At 47.1% G+C, this 16,808-nt stretch overlaps 8 non-coding genes across 8 annotated transcripts; all 8 read left to right on the top strand.

Annotated features, from left to right (window-relative positions):
* The first annotated feature begins 939 nt into the window (after positions 1-939).
* On the top strand, positions 940-1,012 carry TRNAV-CAC (transfer RNA valine (anticodon CAC)). Its single transcript has one exon. It is a non-coding gene; the product is annotated as a tRNA-Val (tRNA).
* A 1,784-nt stretch (positions 1,013-2,796) lies between these two features.
* Positions 2,797-2,869, top strand: TRNAV-CAC (transfer RNA valine (anticodon CAC)). The gene has a single exon. It is a non-coding gene; the product is annotated as a tRNA-Val (tRNA).
* Positions 2,870-4,653: 1,784 nt separating this feature from the next.
* TRNAV-CAC (transfer RNA valine (anticodon CAC)) lies at positions 4,654-4,726 on the top strand. Its single transcript has one exon. It is a non-coding gene; the product is annotated as a tRNA-Val (tRNA).
* Positions 4,727-6,510: 1,784 nt separating this feature from the next.
* Positions 6,511-6,583, top strand: TRNAV-CAC (transfer RNA valine (anticodon CAC)). Its single transcript has one exon. It is a non-coding gene; the product is annotated as a tRNA-Val (tRNA).
* Positions 6,584-8,367: 1,784 nt separating this feature from the next.
* TRNAV-CAC (transfer RNA valine (anticodon CAC)) lies at positions 8,368-8,440 on the top strand. Its single transcript has one exon. It is a non-coding gene; the product is annotated as a tRNA-Val (tRNA).
* Positions 8,441-11,612: 3,172 nt separating this feature from the next.
* TRNAP-UGG (transfer RNA proline (anticodon UGG)) lies at positions 11,613-11,684 on the top strand. Its single transcript has one exon. It is a non-coding gene; the product is annotated as a tRNA-Pro (tRNA).
* Positions 11,685-13,946: 2,262 nt separating this feature from the next.
* Positions 13,947-14,019, top strand: TRNAV-CAC (transfer RNA valine (anticodon CAC)). The gene has a single exon. It is a non-coding gene; the product is annotated as a tRNA-Val (tRNA).
* A 1,784-nt stretch (positions 14,020-15,803) lies between these two features.
* On the top strand, positions 15,804-15,876 carry TRNAV-CAC (transfer RNA valine (anticodon CAC)). Its single transcript has one exon. It is a non-coding gene; the product is annotated as a tRNA-Val (tRNA).
* The last annotated feature ends 932 nt before the right edge of the window (positions 15,877-16,808 follow it).

Genomic DNA, 16,808 nt, shown 5'->3' on the forward strand with positions numbered 1-16,808 from the left:
GGGAGGAGGGCTGCTTTTTGTTTTTACAGGCAAAAGGAAAGGCCCAGCCCTCAGAGCTTCTGCCAATGCAGATCCCAGCAGGTGCAAAATAAAGGCTCTCCCCCACCTTGCCAGCTGCAGATTGATCAGAAGACTGCTAGTCTAGTGTGTTGGGCCACTTTCTCTCTTCTGTGTATCGTCCCCTCTTATTACATAAACAGCATAAGAGGAATAAAGGAAGGAAGGAAGGAAGGAAGGAACAGTGTATCGCAAGCACCTTCCACCCTGATGTCAATGGGCCACCAACCTTCGGGATGAGGAGGAGACCTGTGAAGACAGTCAGAGCGTGCCGACTGGGGCATTCATTTGGCTCATACACCGACAAGGCTTTCAGCGGCAGGAACAAACTTCAGGAATAGGCATTCTTGGCCTCGAATCCTAAGGGGGGTGCAAACGCTGAGGACAATTCCGTCAAATGCTCAAAGGACTGTGGCTCGTTGGTCTAGGGGTATGATTCTCGCTTTGGGTGCGAGAGGTCCCAATCAAGGTGGTTAACTTGAGCTCCTATTTTTTGTTTTTTCAATGTTATTTTCATTGGACAGACTCTCTGGTTTTCTCGGTAAGCAGTAGTCGATGAACAATTCACTTCCTGAACCTCTTTGCGTGCCATGTCCTTGCGACAAGCACTTTGTGTTCTCTGTTAGCTCTCAGTAACATTCCTTGATTTGCTTGTGAGTTTTGGCCGTCCGATCTCAAAGTGGAAATATGTCCTTCCCTCTGTACGCTGCATAGGCCCTCAGCTGGCATACTTGTATATGTGCGCATGCTTGATAGGACGTATGTTTTAGGCTGGATTGTGTGAGCTTCAGGCGCAAGGCATTTGATTAGTCTTTAAGCAGGTCCACTTGCACTGCCCTTTGCACCTGTTCTCCCAGTCCCTACAAAGGTGAGTAAGCAGCTGTTTCTGTAGTGTAGTGGTTATCACGTTCGCCTCACACGCGAAAGGTCCCCGGTTCGAGACCAGGCAGAAACACTCTCTGCTGGCATTTTACACAAAATAGTTTTTTTCCCCTTTTGTCACACACAAATGTAAAGTATGAACTTATTTGCGTTCCCATGGAAATAGCATATGCTCTCAAGAGCTTGAGAAATACACTGGGAAGGCAAGCATCCTCACATGTATTCTGTATATGGGGCCAATAAAAAAATGCACGCGCTTGCATTTTGTGTATGTAATGTTGCAGAGCACAGAGAGGATTTATTTTCCCTACTGCTGGGTATTTGAGTCTCTGGGATCACAGTTGGGTCCGCTCCGTCCTCTGAAATGGTCCATATTAGTTACATAGGTTAGTGTACCAAAGAAATAATACATTTTCATATACAGCTTCTTTATTTCTGTGTTCTGAGGGATTACCAGTTGTAAGAAATGCACTTGCCGGTACAGTGATTCCCTGGCTTTCTCTGGCCCGAGAAAGCTTTTCCTCTGAAGTGGGAACAGAAGTTGGACTGCTTCTGCTGAACTTCCTGAAAGCAGAGCTGGCGGGAGGAGGGACTTTTTGAGTGCTGGGAAAATTTGAGCTGGAAATTTGCATCGGCTGGACAGAGATTGCTTGGAGCAGCCAAAATATAATAACGGCCATGGCGCTCAAGTAAAGCAGAAAGCTTTTAGTATACACCTTTTGCACTCTTGTCAACGAAGCTGGGCTCTGTGAATGCTCACCCTACGCAAGAAAAGAGAACAGACTTTGCTGGTGACCTAAATATATCTCGCCTGATCGAGCACGATCGAGCTCTGAGTGAGCAGCTGTGCAATGGTCATCTTTACCAAAGGGGAGATGCTGCTTTTTCCAGTGTCACGCCCATGCTCTCAGGGCTGGAGGGAGGAGGGCTGCTTTTTGTTTTTACAGGCAAAAGGAAAGGCCCAGCCCTCAGAGCTTCTGCCAATGCAGATCCCAGCAGGTGCAAAATAAAGGCTCTCCCCCACCTTGCCAGCTGCAGATTGATCAGAAGACTGCTAGTCTAGTGTGTTGGGCCACTTTCTCTCTTCTGTGTATCGTCCCCTCTTATTACATAAACAGCATAAGAGGAATAAAGGAAGGAAGGAAGGAAGGAAGGAACAGTGTATCGCAAGCACCTTCCACCCTGATGTCAATGGGCCACCAACCTTCGGGATGAGGAGGAGACCTGTGAAGACAGTCAGAGCGTGCCGACTGGGGCATTCATTTGGCTCATACACCGACAAGGCTTTCAGCGGCAGGAACAAACTTCAGGAATAGGCATTCTTTACCTCGAATCCTAAGGGGGGTGCAAACGCTGAGGACAATTCCGTCAAATGCTCAAAGGACCGTGGCTCGTTGGTCTAGGGGTATGATTCTCGCTTTGGGTGCGAGAGGTCCCAATCAAGGTGGTTAACTTGAGCTCCTATTTTTTGTTTTTTCAATGTTATTTTCATTGGACAGACTCTCTGGTTTTCTCGGTAAGCAGTAGTCGATGAACAATTCACTTCCTGAACCTCTTTGCGTGCCATGTCCTTGCGACAAGCACTTTGTGTTCTCTGTTAGCTCTCAGTAACATTCCTTGATTTGCTTGTGAGTTTTGGCCGTCCGATCTCAAAGTGGAAATATGTCCTTCCCTCTGTACGCTGCATAGGCCCTCAGCTGGCATACTTGTATATGTGCGCATGCTTGATAGGACGTATGTTTTAGGCTGGATTGTGTGAGCTTCAGGCGCAAGGCATTTGATTAGTCTTTAAGCAGGTCCACTTGCACTGCCCTTTGCACCTGTTCTCCCAGTCCCTACAAAGGTGAGTAAGCAGCTGTTTCTGTAGTGTAGTGGTTATCACGTTCGCCTCACACGCGAAAGGTCCCCGGTTCGAGACCGGGCAGAAACACTCTCTGCTGGCATTTTACACAAAATAGTTTTTTTCCCCTTTTGTCACACACAAATGTAAAGTATGAACTTATTTGCGTTCCCATGGAAATAGCATATGCTCTCAAGAGCTTGAGAAATACACTGGGAAGGCAAGCATCCTCACATGTATTCTGTATATGGGGCCAATAAAAAAATGCACGCGCTTGCATTTTGTGTATGTAATGTTGCAGAGCACAGAGAGGATTTATTTTCCCTACTGCTGGGTATTTGAGTCTCTGGGATCACAGTTGGGTCCGCTCCGTCCTCTGAAATGGTCCATATTAGTTACATAGGTTAGTGTACCAAAGAAATAATACATTTTCATATACAGCTTCTTCATTTCTGTGTTCTGAGGGATTACCAGTTGTAAGAAATGCACTTGCCGGTACAGTGATTCCCTGGCTTTCTCTGGCCCGAGAAAGCTTTTCCTCTGAAGTGGGAACAGAAGTTGGACTGCTTCTGCTGAACTTCCTGAAAGCAGAGCTGGCGGGAGGAGGGACTTTTTGAGTGCTGGGAAAATTTGAGCTGGAAATTTGCATCGGCTGGACAGAGATTGCTTGGAGCAGCCAAAATATAATAACGGCCATGGCGCTCAAGTAAAGCAGAAAGCTTTTAGTATACACCTTTTGCACTCTTGTCAACGAAGCTGGGTTCTGTGAATGCTCACCCTACGCAAGAAAAGAGAACAGACTTTGCTGGTGACCTAAATATATCTGGCCTGATCGAGCACGATCGAGCTCTGAGTGAGCAGCTGTGCAATGGTCATCTTTACCAAAGGGGAGATGCTGCTTTTTCCAGTGTCACGCCCATGCTCTCAGGGCTGGAGGGAGGAGGGCTGCTTTTTGTTTTTACAGGCAAAAGGAAAGGCCCAGCCCTCAGAGCTTCTGCCAATGCAGATCCCAGCAGGTGCAAAATAAAGGCTCTCCCCCACCTTGCCAGCTGCAGATTGATCAGAAGACTGCTAGTCTAGTGTGTTGGGCCACTTTCTCTCTTCTGTGTATCGTCCCCTCTTATTACATAAACAGCATAAGAGGAATAAAGGAAGGAAGGAAGGAAGGAAGGAACAGTGTATCGCAAGCACCTTCCACCCTGATGTCAATGGGCCACCAACCTTCGGGATGAGGAGGAGACCTGTGAAGACAGTCAGAGCGTGCCGACTGGGGCATTCATTTGGCTCATACACCGACAAGGCTTTCAGCGGCAGGAACAAACTTCAGGAATAGGCATTCTTGGCCTCGAATCCTAAGGGGGGTGCAAACGCTGAGGACAATTCCGTCAAATGCTCAAAGGACTGTGGCTCGTTGGTCTAGGGGTATGATTCTCGCTTTGGGTGCGAGAGGTCCCAATCAAGGTGGTTAACTTGAGCTCCTATTTTTTGTTTTTTCAATGTTATTTTCATTGGACAGACTCTCTGGTTTTCTCGGTAAGCAGTAGTCGATGAACAATTCACTTCCTGAACCTCTTTGCGTGCCATGTCCTTGCGACAAGCACTTTGTGTTCTCTGTTAGCTCTCAGTAACATTCCTTGATTTGCTTGTGAGTTTTGGCCGTCCGATCTCAAAGTGGAAATATGTCCTTCCCTCTGTACGCTGCATAGGCCCTCAGCTGGCATACTTGTATATGTGCGCATGCTTGATAGGACGTATGTTTTAGGCTGGATTGTGTGAGCTTCAGGCGCAAGGCATTTGATTAGTCTTTAAGCAGGTCCACTTGCACTGCCCTTTGCACCTGTTCTCCCAGTCCCTACAAAGGTGAGTAAGCAGCTGTTTCTGTAGTGTAGTGGTTATCACGTTCGCCTCACACGCGAAAGGTCCCCGGTTCGAGACCGGGCAGAAACACTCTCTGCTGGCATTTTACACAAAATAGTTTTTTTCCCCTTTTGTCACACACAAATGTAAAGTATGAACTTATTTGCGTTCCCATGGAAATAGCATATGCTCTCAAGAGCTTGAGAAATACACTGGGAAGGCAAGCATCCTCACATGTATTCTGTATATGGGGCCAATAAAAAAATGCACGCGCTTGCATTTTGTGTATGTAATGTTGCAGAGCACAGAGAGGATTTATTTTCCCTACTGCTGGGTATTTGAGTCTCTGGGATCACAGTTGGGTCCGCTCCGTCCTCTGAAATGGTCCATATTAGTTACATAGGTTAGTGTACCAAAGAAATAATACATTTTCATATACAGCTTCTTCATTTCTGTGTTCTGAGGGATTACCAGTTGTAAGAAATGCACTTGCCGGTACAGTGATTCCCTGGCTTTCTCTGGCCCGAGAAAGCTTTTCCTCTGAAGTGGGAACAGAAGTTGGACTGCTTCTGCTGAACTTCCTGAAAGCAGAGCTGGCGGGAGGAGGGACTTTTTGAGTGCTGGGAAAATTTGAGCTGGAAATTTGCATCGGCTGGACAGAGATTGCTTGGAGCAGCCAAAATATAATAACGGCCATGGCGCTCAAGTAAAGCAGAAAGCTTTTAGTATACACCTTTTGCACTCTTGTCAACGAAGCTGGGCTCTGTGAATGCTCACCCTACGCAAGAAAAGAGAACAGACTTTGCTGGTGACCTAAATATATCTCGCCTGATCGAGCACGATCGAGCTCTGAGTGAGCAGCTGTGCAATGGTCATCTTTACCAAAGGGGAGATGCTGCTTTTTCCAGTGTCACGCCCATGCTCTCAGGGCTGGAGGGAGGAGGGCTGCTTTTTGTTTTTACAGGCAAAAGGAAAGGCCCAGCCCTCAGAGCTTCTGCCAATGCAGATCCCAGCAGGTGCAAAATAAAGGCTCTCCCCCACCTTGCCAGCTGCAGATTGATCAGAAGACTGCTAGTCTAGTGTGTTGGGCCACTTTCTCTCTTCTGTGTATCGTCCCCTCTTATTACATAAACAGCATAAGAGGAATAAAGGAAGGAAGGAAGGAAGGAAGGAACAGTGTATCGCAAGCACCTTCCACCCTGATGTCAATGGGCCACCAACCTTCGGGATGAGGAGGAGACCTGTGAAGACAGTCAGAGCGTGCCGACTGGGGCATTCATTTGGCTCATACACCGACAAGGCTTTCAGCGGCAGGAACAAACTTCAGGAATAGGCATTCTTTACCTCGAATCCTAAGGGGGGTGCAAACGCTGAGGACAATTCCGTCAAATGCTCAAAGGACCGTGGCTCGTTGGTCTAGGGGTATGATTCTCGCTTTGGGTGCGAGAGGTCCCAATCAAGGTGGTTAACTTGAGCTCCTATTTTTTGTTTTTTCAATGTTATTTTCATTGGACAGACTCTCTGGTTTTCTCGGTAAGCAGTAGTCGATGAACAATTCACTTCCTGAACCTCTTTGCGTGCCATGTCCTTGCGACAAGCACTTTGTGTTCTCTGTTAGCTCTCAGTAACATTCCTTGATTTGCTTGTGAGTTTTGGCCGTCCGATCTCAAAGTGGAAATATGTCCTTCCCTCTGTACGCTGCATAGGCCCTCAGCTGGCATACTTGTATATGTGCGCATGCTTGATAGGACGTATGTTTTAGGCTGGATTGTGTGAGCTTCAGGCGCAAGGCATTTGATTAGTCTTTAAGCAGGTCCACTTGCACTGCCCTTTGCACCTGTTCTCCCAGTCCCTACAAAGGTGAGTAAGCAGCTGTTTCTGTAGTGTAGTGGTTATCACGTTCGCCTCACACGCGAAAGGTCCCCGGTTCGAGACCGGGCAGAAACACTCTCTGCTGGCATTTTACACAAAATAGTTTTTTTCCCCTTTTGTCACACACAAATGTAAAGTATGAACTTATTTGCGTTCCCATGGAAATAGCATATGCTCTCAAGAGCTTGAGAAATACACTGGGAAGGCAAGCATCCTCACATGTATTCTGTATATGGGGCCAATAAAAAAATGCACGCGCTTGCATTTTGTGTATGTAATGTTGCAGAGCACAGAGAGGATTTATTTTCCCTACTGCTGGGTATTTGAGTCTCTGGGATCACAGTTGGGTCCGCTCCGTCCTCTGAAATGGTCCATATTAGTTACATAGGTTAGTGTACCAAAGAAATAATACATTTTCATATACAGCTTCTTCATTTCTGTGTTCTGAGGGATTACCAGTTGTAAGAAATGCACTTGCCGGTACAGTGATTCCCTGGCTTTCTCTGGCCCGAGAAAGCTTTTCCTCTGAAGTGGGAACAGAAGTTGGACTGCTTCTGCTGAACTTCCTGAAAGCAGAGCTGGCGGGAGGAGGGACTTTTTGAGTGCTGGGAAAATTTGAGCTGGAAATTTGCATCGGCTGGACAGAGATTGCTTGGAGCAGCCAAAATATAATAACGGCCATGGCGCTCAAGTAAAGCAGAAAGCTTTTAGTATACACCTTTTGCACTCTTGTCAACGAAGCTGGGTTCTGTGAATGCTCACCCTACGCAAGAAAAGAGAACAGACTTTGCTGGTGACCTAAATATATCTGGCCTGATCGAGCACGATCGAGCTCTGAGTGAGCAGCTGTGCAATGGTCATCTTTACCAAAGGGGAGATGCTGCTTTTTCCAGTGTCACGCCCATGCTCTCAGGGCTGGAGGGAGGAGGGCTGCTTTTTGTTTTTACAGGCAAAAGGAAAGGCCCAGCCCTCAGAGCTTCTGCCAATGCAGATCCCAGCAGGTGCAAAATAAAGGCTCTCCCCCACCTTGCCAGCTGCAGATTGATCAGAAGACTGCTAGTCTAGTGTGTTGGGCCACTTTCTCTCTTCTGTGTATCGTCCCCTCTTATTACATAAACAGCATAAGAGGAATAAAGGAAGGAAGGAAGGAAGGAAGGAACAGTGTATCGCAAGCACCTTCCACCCTGATGTCAATGGGCCACCAACCTTCGGGATGAGGAGGAGACCTGTGAAGACAGTCAGAGCGTGCCGACTGGGGCATTCATTTGGCTCATACACCGACAAGGCTTTCAGCGGCAGGAACAAACTTCAGGAATAGGCATTCTTGGCCTCGAATCCTAAGGGGGGTGCAAACGCTGAGGACAATTCCGTCAAATGCTCAAAGGACTGTGGCTCGTTGGTCTAGGGGTATGATTCTCGCTTTGGGTGCGAGAGGTCCCAATCAAGGTGGTTAACTTGAGCTCCTATTTTTTGTTTTTTCAATGTTATTTTCATTGGACAGACTCTCTGGTTTTCTCGGTAAGCAGTAGTCGATGAACAATTCACTTCCTGAACCTCTTTGCGTGCCATGTCCTTGCGACAAGCACTTTGTGTTCTCTGTTAGCTCTCAGTAACATTCCTTGATTTGCTTGTGAGTTTTGGCCGTCCGATCTCAAAGTGGAAATATGTCCTTCCCTCTGTACGCTGCATAGGCCCTCAGCTGGCATACTTGTATATGTGCGCATGCTTGATAGGACGTATGTTTTAGGCTGGATTGTGTGAGCTTCAGGCGCAAGGCATTTGATTAGTCTTTAAGCAGGTCCACTTGCACTGCCCTTTGCACCTGTTCTCCCAGTCCCTACAAAGGTGAGTAAGCAGCTGTTTCTGTAGTGTAGTGGTTATCACGTTCGCCTCACACGCGAAAGGTCCCCGGTTCGAGACCGGGCAGAAACACTCTCTGCTGGCATTTTACACAAAATAGTTTTTTTCCCCTTTTGTCACACACAAATGTAAAGTATGAACTTATTTGCGTTCCCATGGAAATAGCATATGCTCTCAAGAGCTTGAGAAATACACTGGGAAGGCAAGCATCCTCACATGTATTCTGTATATGGGGCCAATAAAAAAATGCACGCGCTTGCATTTTGTGTATGTAATGTTGCAGAGCACAGAGAGGATTTATTTTCCCTACTGCTGGGTATTTGAGTCTCTGGGATCACAGTTGGGTCCGCTCCGTCCTCTGAAATGGTCCATATTAGTTACATAGGTTAGTGTACCAAAGAAATAATACATTTTCATATACAGCTTCTTCATTTCTGTGTTCTGAGGGATTACCAGTTGTAAGAAATGCACTTGCCGGTACAGTGATTCCCTGGCTTTCTCTGGCCCGAGAAAGCTTTTCCTCTGAAGTGGGAACAGAAGTTGGACTGCTTCTGCTGAACTTCCTGAAAGCAGAGCTGGCGGGAGGAGGGACTTTTTGAGTGCTGGGAAAATTTGAGCTGGAAATTTGCATCGGCTGGACAGAGATTGCTTGGAGCAGCCAAAATATAATAACGGCCATGGCGCTCAAGTAAAGCAGAAAGCTTTTAGTATACACCTTTTGCACTCTTGTCAACGAAGCTGGGCTCTGTGAATGCTCACCCTACGCAAGAAAAGAGAACAGACTTTGCTGGTGACCTAAATATATCTCGCCTGATCGAGCACGATCGAGCTCTGAGTGAGCAGCTGTGCAATGGTCATCTTTACCAAAGGGGAGATGCTGCTTTTTCCAGTGTCACGCCCATGCTCTCAGGGCTGGAGGGAGGAGGGCTGCTTTTTGTTTTTACAGGCAAAAGGAAAGGCCCAGCCCTCAGAGCTTCTGCCAATGCAGATCCCAGCAGGTGCAAAATAAAGGCTCTCCCCCACCTTGCCAGCTGCAGATTGATCAGAAGACTGCTAGTCTAGTGTGTTGGGCCACTTTCTCTCTTCTGTGTATCGTCCCCTCTTATTACATAAACAGCATAAGAGGAATAAAGGAAGGAAGGAAGGAAGGAAGGAACAGTGTATCGCAAGCACCTTCCACCCTGATGTCAATGGGCCACCAACCTTCGGGATGAGGAGGAGACCTGTGAAGACAGTCAGAGCGTGCCGACTGGGGCATTCATTTGGCTCATACACCGACAAGGCTTTCAGCGGCAGGAACAAACTTCAGGAATAGGCATTCTTTACCTCGAATCCTAAGGGGGGTGCAAACGCTGAGGACAATTCCGTCAAATGCTCAAAGGACCGTGGCTCGTTGGTCTAGGGGTATGATTCTCGCTTTGGGTGCGAGAGGTCCCAATCAAGGTGGTTAACTTGAGCTCCTATTTTTTGTTTTTTCAATGTTATTTTCATTGGACAGACTCTCTGGTTTTCTCGGTAAGCAGTAGTCGATGAACAATTCACTTCCTGAACCTCTTTGCGTGCCATGTCCTTGCGACAAGCACTTTGTGTTCTCTGTTAGCTCTCAGTAACATTCCTTGATTTGCTTGTGAGTTTTGGCCGTCCGATCTCAAAGTGGAAATATGTCCTTCCCTCTGTACGCTGCATAGGCCCTCAGCTGGCATACTTGTATATGTGCGCATGCTTGATAGGACGTATGTTTTAGGCTGGATTGTGTGAGCTTCAGGCGCAAGGCATTTGATTAGTCTTTAAGCAGGTCCACTTGCACTGCCCTTTGCACCTGTTCTCCCAGTCCCTACAAAGGTGAGTAAGCAGCTGTTTCTGTAGTGTAGTGGTTATCACGTTCGCCTCACACGCGAAAGGTCCCCGTTTCGAGACCGGGCAGAAACACTCTCTGCTGGCATTTTACACAAAATAGTTTTTTTCCCCTTTTGTCACACACAAATGTAAAGTATGAACTTATTTGCGTTCCCATGGAAATAGCATATGCTCTCAAGAGCTTGAGAAATACACTGGGAAGGCAAGCATCCTCACATGTATTCTGTATATGGGGCCAATAAAAAAATGCACGCGCTTGCATTTTGTGTATGTAATGTTGCAGAGCACAGAGAGGATTTATTTTCCCTACTGCTGGGTATTTGAGTCTCTGGGATCACAGTTGGGTCCGCTCCGTCCTCTGAAATGGTCCATATTAGTTACATAGGTTAGTGTACCAAAGAAATAATACATTTTCATATACAGCTTCTTCATTTCTGTGTTCTGAGGGATTACCAGTTGTAAGAAATGCACTTGCCGGTACAGTGATTCCCTGGCTTTCTCTGGCCCGAGAAAGCTTTTCCTCTGAAGTGGGAACAGAAGTTGGACTGCTTCTGCTGAACTTCCTGAAAGCAGAGCTGGCGGGAGGAGGGACTTTTTGAGTGCTGGGAAAATTTGAGCTGGAAATTTGCATCGGCTGGACAGAGATTGCTTGGAGCAGCCAAAATATAATAACGGCCATGGCGCTCAAGTAAAGCAGAAAGCTTTTAGTATACACCTTTTGCACTCTTGTCAACGAAGCTGGGTTCTGTGAATGCTCACCCTACGCAAGAAAAGAGAACAGACTTTGCTGGTGACCTAAATATATCTGGCCTGATCGAGCACGATCGAGCTCTGAGTGAGCAGCTGTGCAATGGTCATCTTTACCAAAGGGGAGATGCTGCTTTTTCCAGTGTCACGCCCATGCTCTCAGGGCTGGAGGGAGGAGGGCTGCTTTTTGTTTTTACAGGCAAAAGGAAAGGCCCAGCCCTCAGAGCTTCTGCCAATGCAGATCCCAGCAGGTGCAAAATAAAGGCTCTCCCCCACCTTGCCAGCTGCAGATTGATCAGAAGACTGCTAGTCTAGTGTGTTGGGCCACTTTCTCTCTTCTGTGTATCGTCCCCTCTTATTACATAAACAGCATAAGAGGAATAAAGGAAGGAAGGAAGGAAGGAAGGAACAGTGTATCGCAAGCACCTTCCACCCTGATGTCAATGGGCCACCAACCTTCGGGATGAGGAGGAGACCTGTGAAGACAGTCAGAGCGTGCCGACTGGGGCATTCATTTGGCTCATACACCGACAAGGCTTTCAGCGGCAGGAACAAACTTCAGGAATAGGCATTCTTGGCCTCGAATCCTAAGGGGGGTGCAAACGCTGAGGACAATTCCGTCAAATGCTCAAAGGACCGTGGCTCGTTGGTCTAGGGGTATGATTCTCGCTTTGGGTGCGAGAGGTCCCGGGTTCAAATCCCGTACGAGCCCAATCAAGGTGGTTAACTTGAGCTCCTTTTTTTTGTTTTTTCAATGTTATTTTCATTGGACAGACTCTCTGGTTTTCTCGGTAAGCAGTAGTCGATGAACAATTCACTTCCTGAACCTCTTTGCGTGCCATGTCCTTGCGACAAGCACTTTGTGTTCTCTGTTAGCTCTCAGTAACATTCCTTGATTTGCTTGTGAGTTTTGGCCGTCCGATCTCAAAGTGGAAATATGTCCTTCCCTCTGTACGCTGCATAGGCCCTCAGCTGGCATACTTGTATATGTGCGCATGCTTGATAGGACGTATGTTTTAGGCTGGATTGTGTGAGCTTCAGGCGCAAGGCATTTGATTAGTCTTTAAGCAGGTCCACTTGCACTGCCCTTTGCACCTGTTCTCCCAGTCCCTACAAAGGTGAGCAAGCAGCTGTTTCTGTAGTGTAGTGGTTATAAAGGTCCCCGGTTCGAGACCGGGCAGAAACACTCTCTGCTGGCATTTTACACAAAATAGTTTTTTTCCCCTTTTGTCACACACAAATGTAAAGTATGAACTTATTTGCGTTCCCATGGAAATAGCATATGCTCTCAAGAGCTTGAGAAATACACTGGGAAGGCAAGCATCCTCACATGTATTCTGTATATGGGGCCAATAAAAAAATGCACGCGCTTGCATTTTGTGTATGTAATGTTGCAGAGCACAGAGAGGATTTATTTTCCCTACTGCTGGGTATTTGGGTCTCTGGGATCACAGTTGGGTCCGCTCCGTCCTCTGAAATGGTCCATATTAGTTACATAGGTTAGTGTACCAAAGAAATAATACATTTTCATATACAGCTTCTTCATTTCTGTGTTCTGAGGGATTACCAGTTGTAAGAAATGCACTTGCCGGTACAGTGATTCCCTGGCTTTCTCTGGCCCGAGAAAGCTTTTCCTCTGAAGTGGGAACAGAAGTTGGACTGCTTCTGCTGAACTTCCTGAAAGCAGAGCTGGCGGGAGGAGGGACTTTTTGAGTGCTGGGAAAATTTGAGCTGGAAATTTGCATCGGCTGGACAGAGATTGCTTGGAGCAGCCAAAATATAATAACGGCCATGGCGCTCAAGTAAAGCAGAAAGCTTTTAGTATACACCTTTTGCACTCTTGTCAACGAAGCTGGGCTCTGTGAATGCTCACCCTACGCAAGAAAAGAGAACAGACTTTGCTGGTGACCTAAATATATCTCGCCTGATCGAGCACGATCGAGCTCTGAGTGAGCAGCTGTGCAATGGTCATCTTTACCAAAGGGGAGATGCTGCTTTTTCCAGTGTCACGCCCATGCTCTCAGGGCTGGAGGGAGGAGGGCTGCTTTTTGTTTTTACAGGCAAAAGGAAAGGCCCAGCCCTCAGAGCTTCTGCCAATGCAGATCCCAGCAGGTGCAAAATAAAGGCTCTCCCCCACCTTGCCAGCTGCAGATTGATCAGAAGACTGCTAGTCTAGTGTGTTGGGCCACTTTCTCTCTTCTGTGTATCGTCCCCTCTTATTACATAAACAGCATAAGAGGAATAAAGGAAGGAAGGAAGGAAGGAAGGAAGGAACAGTGTATCGCAAGCACCTTCCACCCTGATGTCAATGGGCCACCAACCTTCGGGATGAGGAGGAGACCTGTGAAGACAGTCAGAGCGTGCCGACTGGGGCATTCATTTGGCTCATACACCGACAAGGCTTTCAGCGGCAGGAACAAACTTCAGGAATAGGCATTCTTGGCCTCGAATCCTAAGGGGGGTGCAAACGCTGAGGACAATTCCGTCAAATGCTCAAAGGACTGTGGCTCGTTGGTCTAGGGGTATGATTCTCGCTTTGGGTGCGAGAGGTCCCAATCAAGGTGGTTAACTTGAGCTCCTATTTTTTGTTTTTTCAATGTTATTTTCATTGGACAGACTCTCTGGTTTTCTCGGTAAGCAGTAGTCGATGAACAATTCACTTCCTGAACCTCTTTGCGTGCCATGTCCTTGCGACAAGCACTTTGTGTTCTCTGTTAGCTCTCAGTAACATTCCTTGATTTGCTTGTGAGTTTTGGCCGTCCGATCTCAAAGTGGAAATATGTCCTTCCCTCTGTACGCTGCATAGGCCCTCAGCTGGCATACTTGTATATGTGCGCATGCTTGATAGGACGTATGTTTTAGGCTGGATTGTGTGAGCTTCAGGCGCAAGGCATTTGATTAGTCTTTAAGCAGGTCCACTTGCACTGCCCTTTGCACCTGTTCTCCCAGTCCCTACAAAGGTGAGTAAGCAGCTGTTTCTGTAGTGTAGTGGTTATCACGTTCGCCTCACACGCGAAAGGTCCCCGGTTCGAGACCGGGCAGAAACACTCTCTGCTGGCATTTTACACAAAATAGTTTTTTTCCCCTTTTGTCACACACAAATGTAAAGTATGAACTTATTTGCGTTCCCATGGAAATAGCATATGCTCTCAAGAGCTTGAGAAATACACTGGGAAGGCAAGCATCCTCACATGTATTCTGTATATGGGGCCAATAAAAAAATGCACGCGCTTGCATTTTGTGTATGTAATGTTGCAGAGCACAGAGAGGATTTATTTTCCCTACTGCTGGGTATTTGGGTCTCTGGGATCACAGTTGGGTCCGCTCCGTCCTCTGAAATGGTCCATATTAGTTACATAGGTTAGTGTACCAAAGAAATAATACATTTTCATATACAGCTTCTTCATTTCTGTGTTCTGAGGGATTACCAGTTGTAAGAAATGCACTTGCCGGTACAGTGATTCCCTGGCTTTCTCTGGCCCGAGAAAGCTTTTCCTCTGAAGTGGGAACAGAAGTTGGACTGCTTCTGCTGAACTTCCTGAAAGCAGAGCTGGCGGGAGGAGGGACTTTTTGAGTGCTGGGAAAATTTGAGCTGGAAATTTGCATCGGCTGGACAGAGATTGCTTGGAGCAGCCAAAATATAATAACGGCCATGGCGCTCAAGTAAAGCAGAAAGCTTTTAGTATACACCTTTTGCACTCTTGTCAACGAAGCTGGGCTCTGTGAATGCTCACCCTACGCAAGAAAAGAGAACAGACTTTGCTGGTGACCTAAATATATCTCGCCTGATCGAGCACGATCGAGCTCTGAGTGAGCAGCTGTGCAATGGTCATCTTTACCAAAGGGGAGATGCTGCTTTTTCCAGTGTCACGCCCATGCTCTCAGGGCTGGAGGGAGGAGGGCTGCTTTTTGTTTTTACAGGCAAAAGGAAAGGCCCAGCCCTCAGAGCTTCTGCCAATGCAGATCCCAGCAGGTGCAAAATAAAGGCTCTCCCCCACCTTGCCAGCTGCAGATTGATCAGAAGACTGCTAGTCTAGTGTGTTGGGCCACTTTCTCTCTTCTGTGTATCGTCCCCTCTTATTACATAAACAGCATAAGAGGAATAAAGGAAGGAAGGAAGGAAGGAAGGAACAGTGTATCGCAAGCACCTTCCACCCTGATGTCAATGGGCCACCAACCTTCGGGATGAGGAGGAGACCTGTGAAGACAGTCAGAGCGTGCCGACTGGGGCATTCATTTGGCTCATACACCGACAAGGCTTTCAGCGGCAGGAACAAACTTCAGGAATAGGCATTCTTGGCCTCGAATCCTAAGGGGGGTGCAAACGCTGAGGACAATTCCGTCAAATGCTCAAAGGACTGTGGCTCGTTGGTCTAGGGGTATGATTCTCGCTTTGGGTGCGAGAGGTCCCAATCAAGGTGGTTAACTTGAGCTCCTATTTTTTGTTTTTTCAATGTTATTTTCATTGGACAGACTCTCTGGTTTTCTCGGTAAGCAGTAGTCGATGAACAATTCACTTCCTGAACCTCTTTGCGTGCCATGTCCTTGCGACAAGCACTTTGTGTTCTCTGTTAGCTCTCAGTAACATTCCTTGATTTGCTTGTGAGTTTTGGCCGTCCGATCTCAAAGTGGAAATATGTCCTTCCCTCTGTACGCTGCATAGGCCCTCAGCTGGCATACTTGTATATGTGCGCATGCTTGATAGGACGTATGTTTTAGGCTGGATTGTGTGAGCTTCAGGCGCAAGGCATTTGATTAGTCTTTAAGCAGGTCCACTTGCACTGCCCTTTGCACCTGTTCTCCCAGTCCCTACAAAGGTGAGTAAGCAGCTGTTTCTGTAGTGTAGTGGTTATCACGTTCGCCTCACACGCGAAAGGTCCCCGGTTCGAGACCGGGCAGAAACACTCTCTGCTGGCATTTTACACAAAATAGTTTTTTTCCCCTTTTGTCACACACAAATGTAAAGTATGAACTTATTTGCGTTCCCATGGAAATAGCATATGCTCTCAAGAGCTTGAGAAATACACTGGGAAGGCAAGCATCCTCACATGTATTCTGTATATGGGGCCAATAAAAAAATGCACGCGCTTGCATTTTGTGTATGTAATGTTGCAGAGCACAGAGAGGATTTATTTTCCCTACTGCTGGGTATTTGAGTCTCTGGGATCACAGTTGGGTCCGCTCCGTCCTCTGAAATGGTCCATATTAGTTACATAGGTTAGTGTACCAAAGAAATAATACATTTTCATATACAGCTTCTTCATTTCTGTGTTCTGAGGGATTACCAGTTGTAAGAAATGCACTTGCCGGTACAGTGATTCCCTGGCTTTCTCTGGCCCGAGAAAGCTTTTCCTCTGAAGTGGGAACAGAAGTTGGACTGCTTCTGCTGAACTTCCTGAAAGCAGAGCTGGCGGGAGGAGGGACTTTTTGAGTGCTGGGAAAATTTGAGCTGGAAATTTGCATCGGCTGGACAGAGATTGCTTGGAGCAGCCAAAATATAATAACGGCCATGGCGCTCAAGTAAAGCAGAAAGCTTTTAGTATACACCTTTTGCACTCTTGTCAACGAAGCTGGGCTCTGTGAATGCTCACCCTACGCAAGAAAAGAGAACAGACTTTGCTGGTGACCTAAATATATCTCGCCTGATCGAGCACGATCGAGCTCTGAGTGAGCAGCTGTGCAATGGTCATCTTTACCAAAGGGGAGATGCTGCTTTTTCCAGTGTCACGCCCATGCTCTCAGGGCTGGAGGGAGGAGGGCTGCTTTTTGTTTTTACAGGCAAAAGGAAAGGCCCAGCCCTCAGAGCTTCTGCCAATGCAGATCCCAGCAGGTGCAA

Source organism: Ambystoma mexicanum, chromosome 2q (assembly GCF_040938575.1).
Source record: "Ambystoma mexicanum isolate Mex_15411 chromosome 2q, UKY_AmexF1_1, whole genome shotgun sequence".
NCBI classification, from domain to species: Eukaryota; Metazoa; Chordata; class Amphibia; order Caudata; family Ambystomatidae; genus Ambystoma; species Ambystoma mexicanum.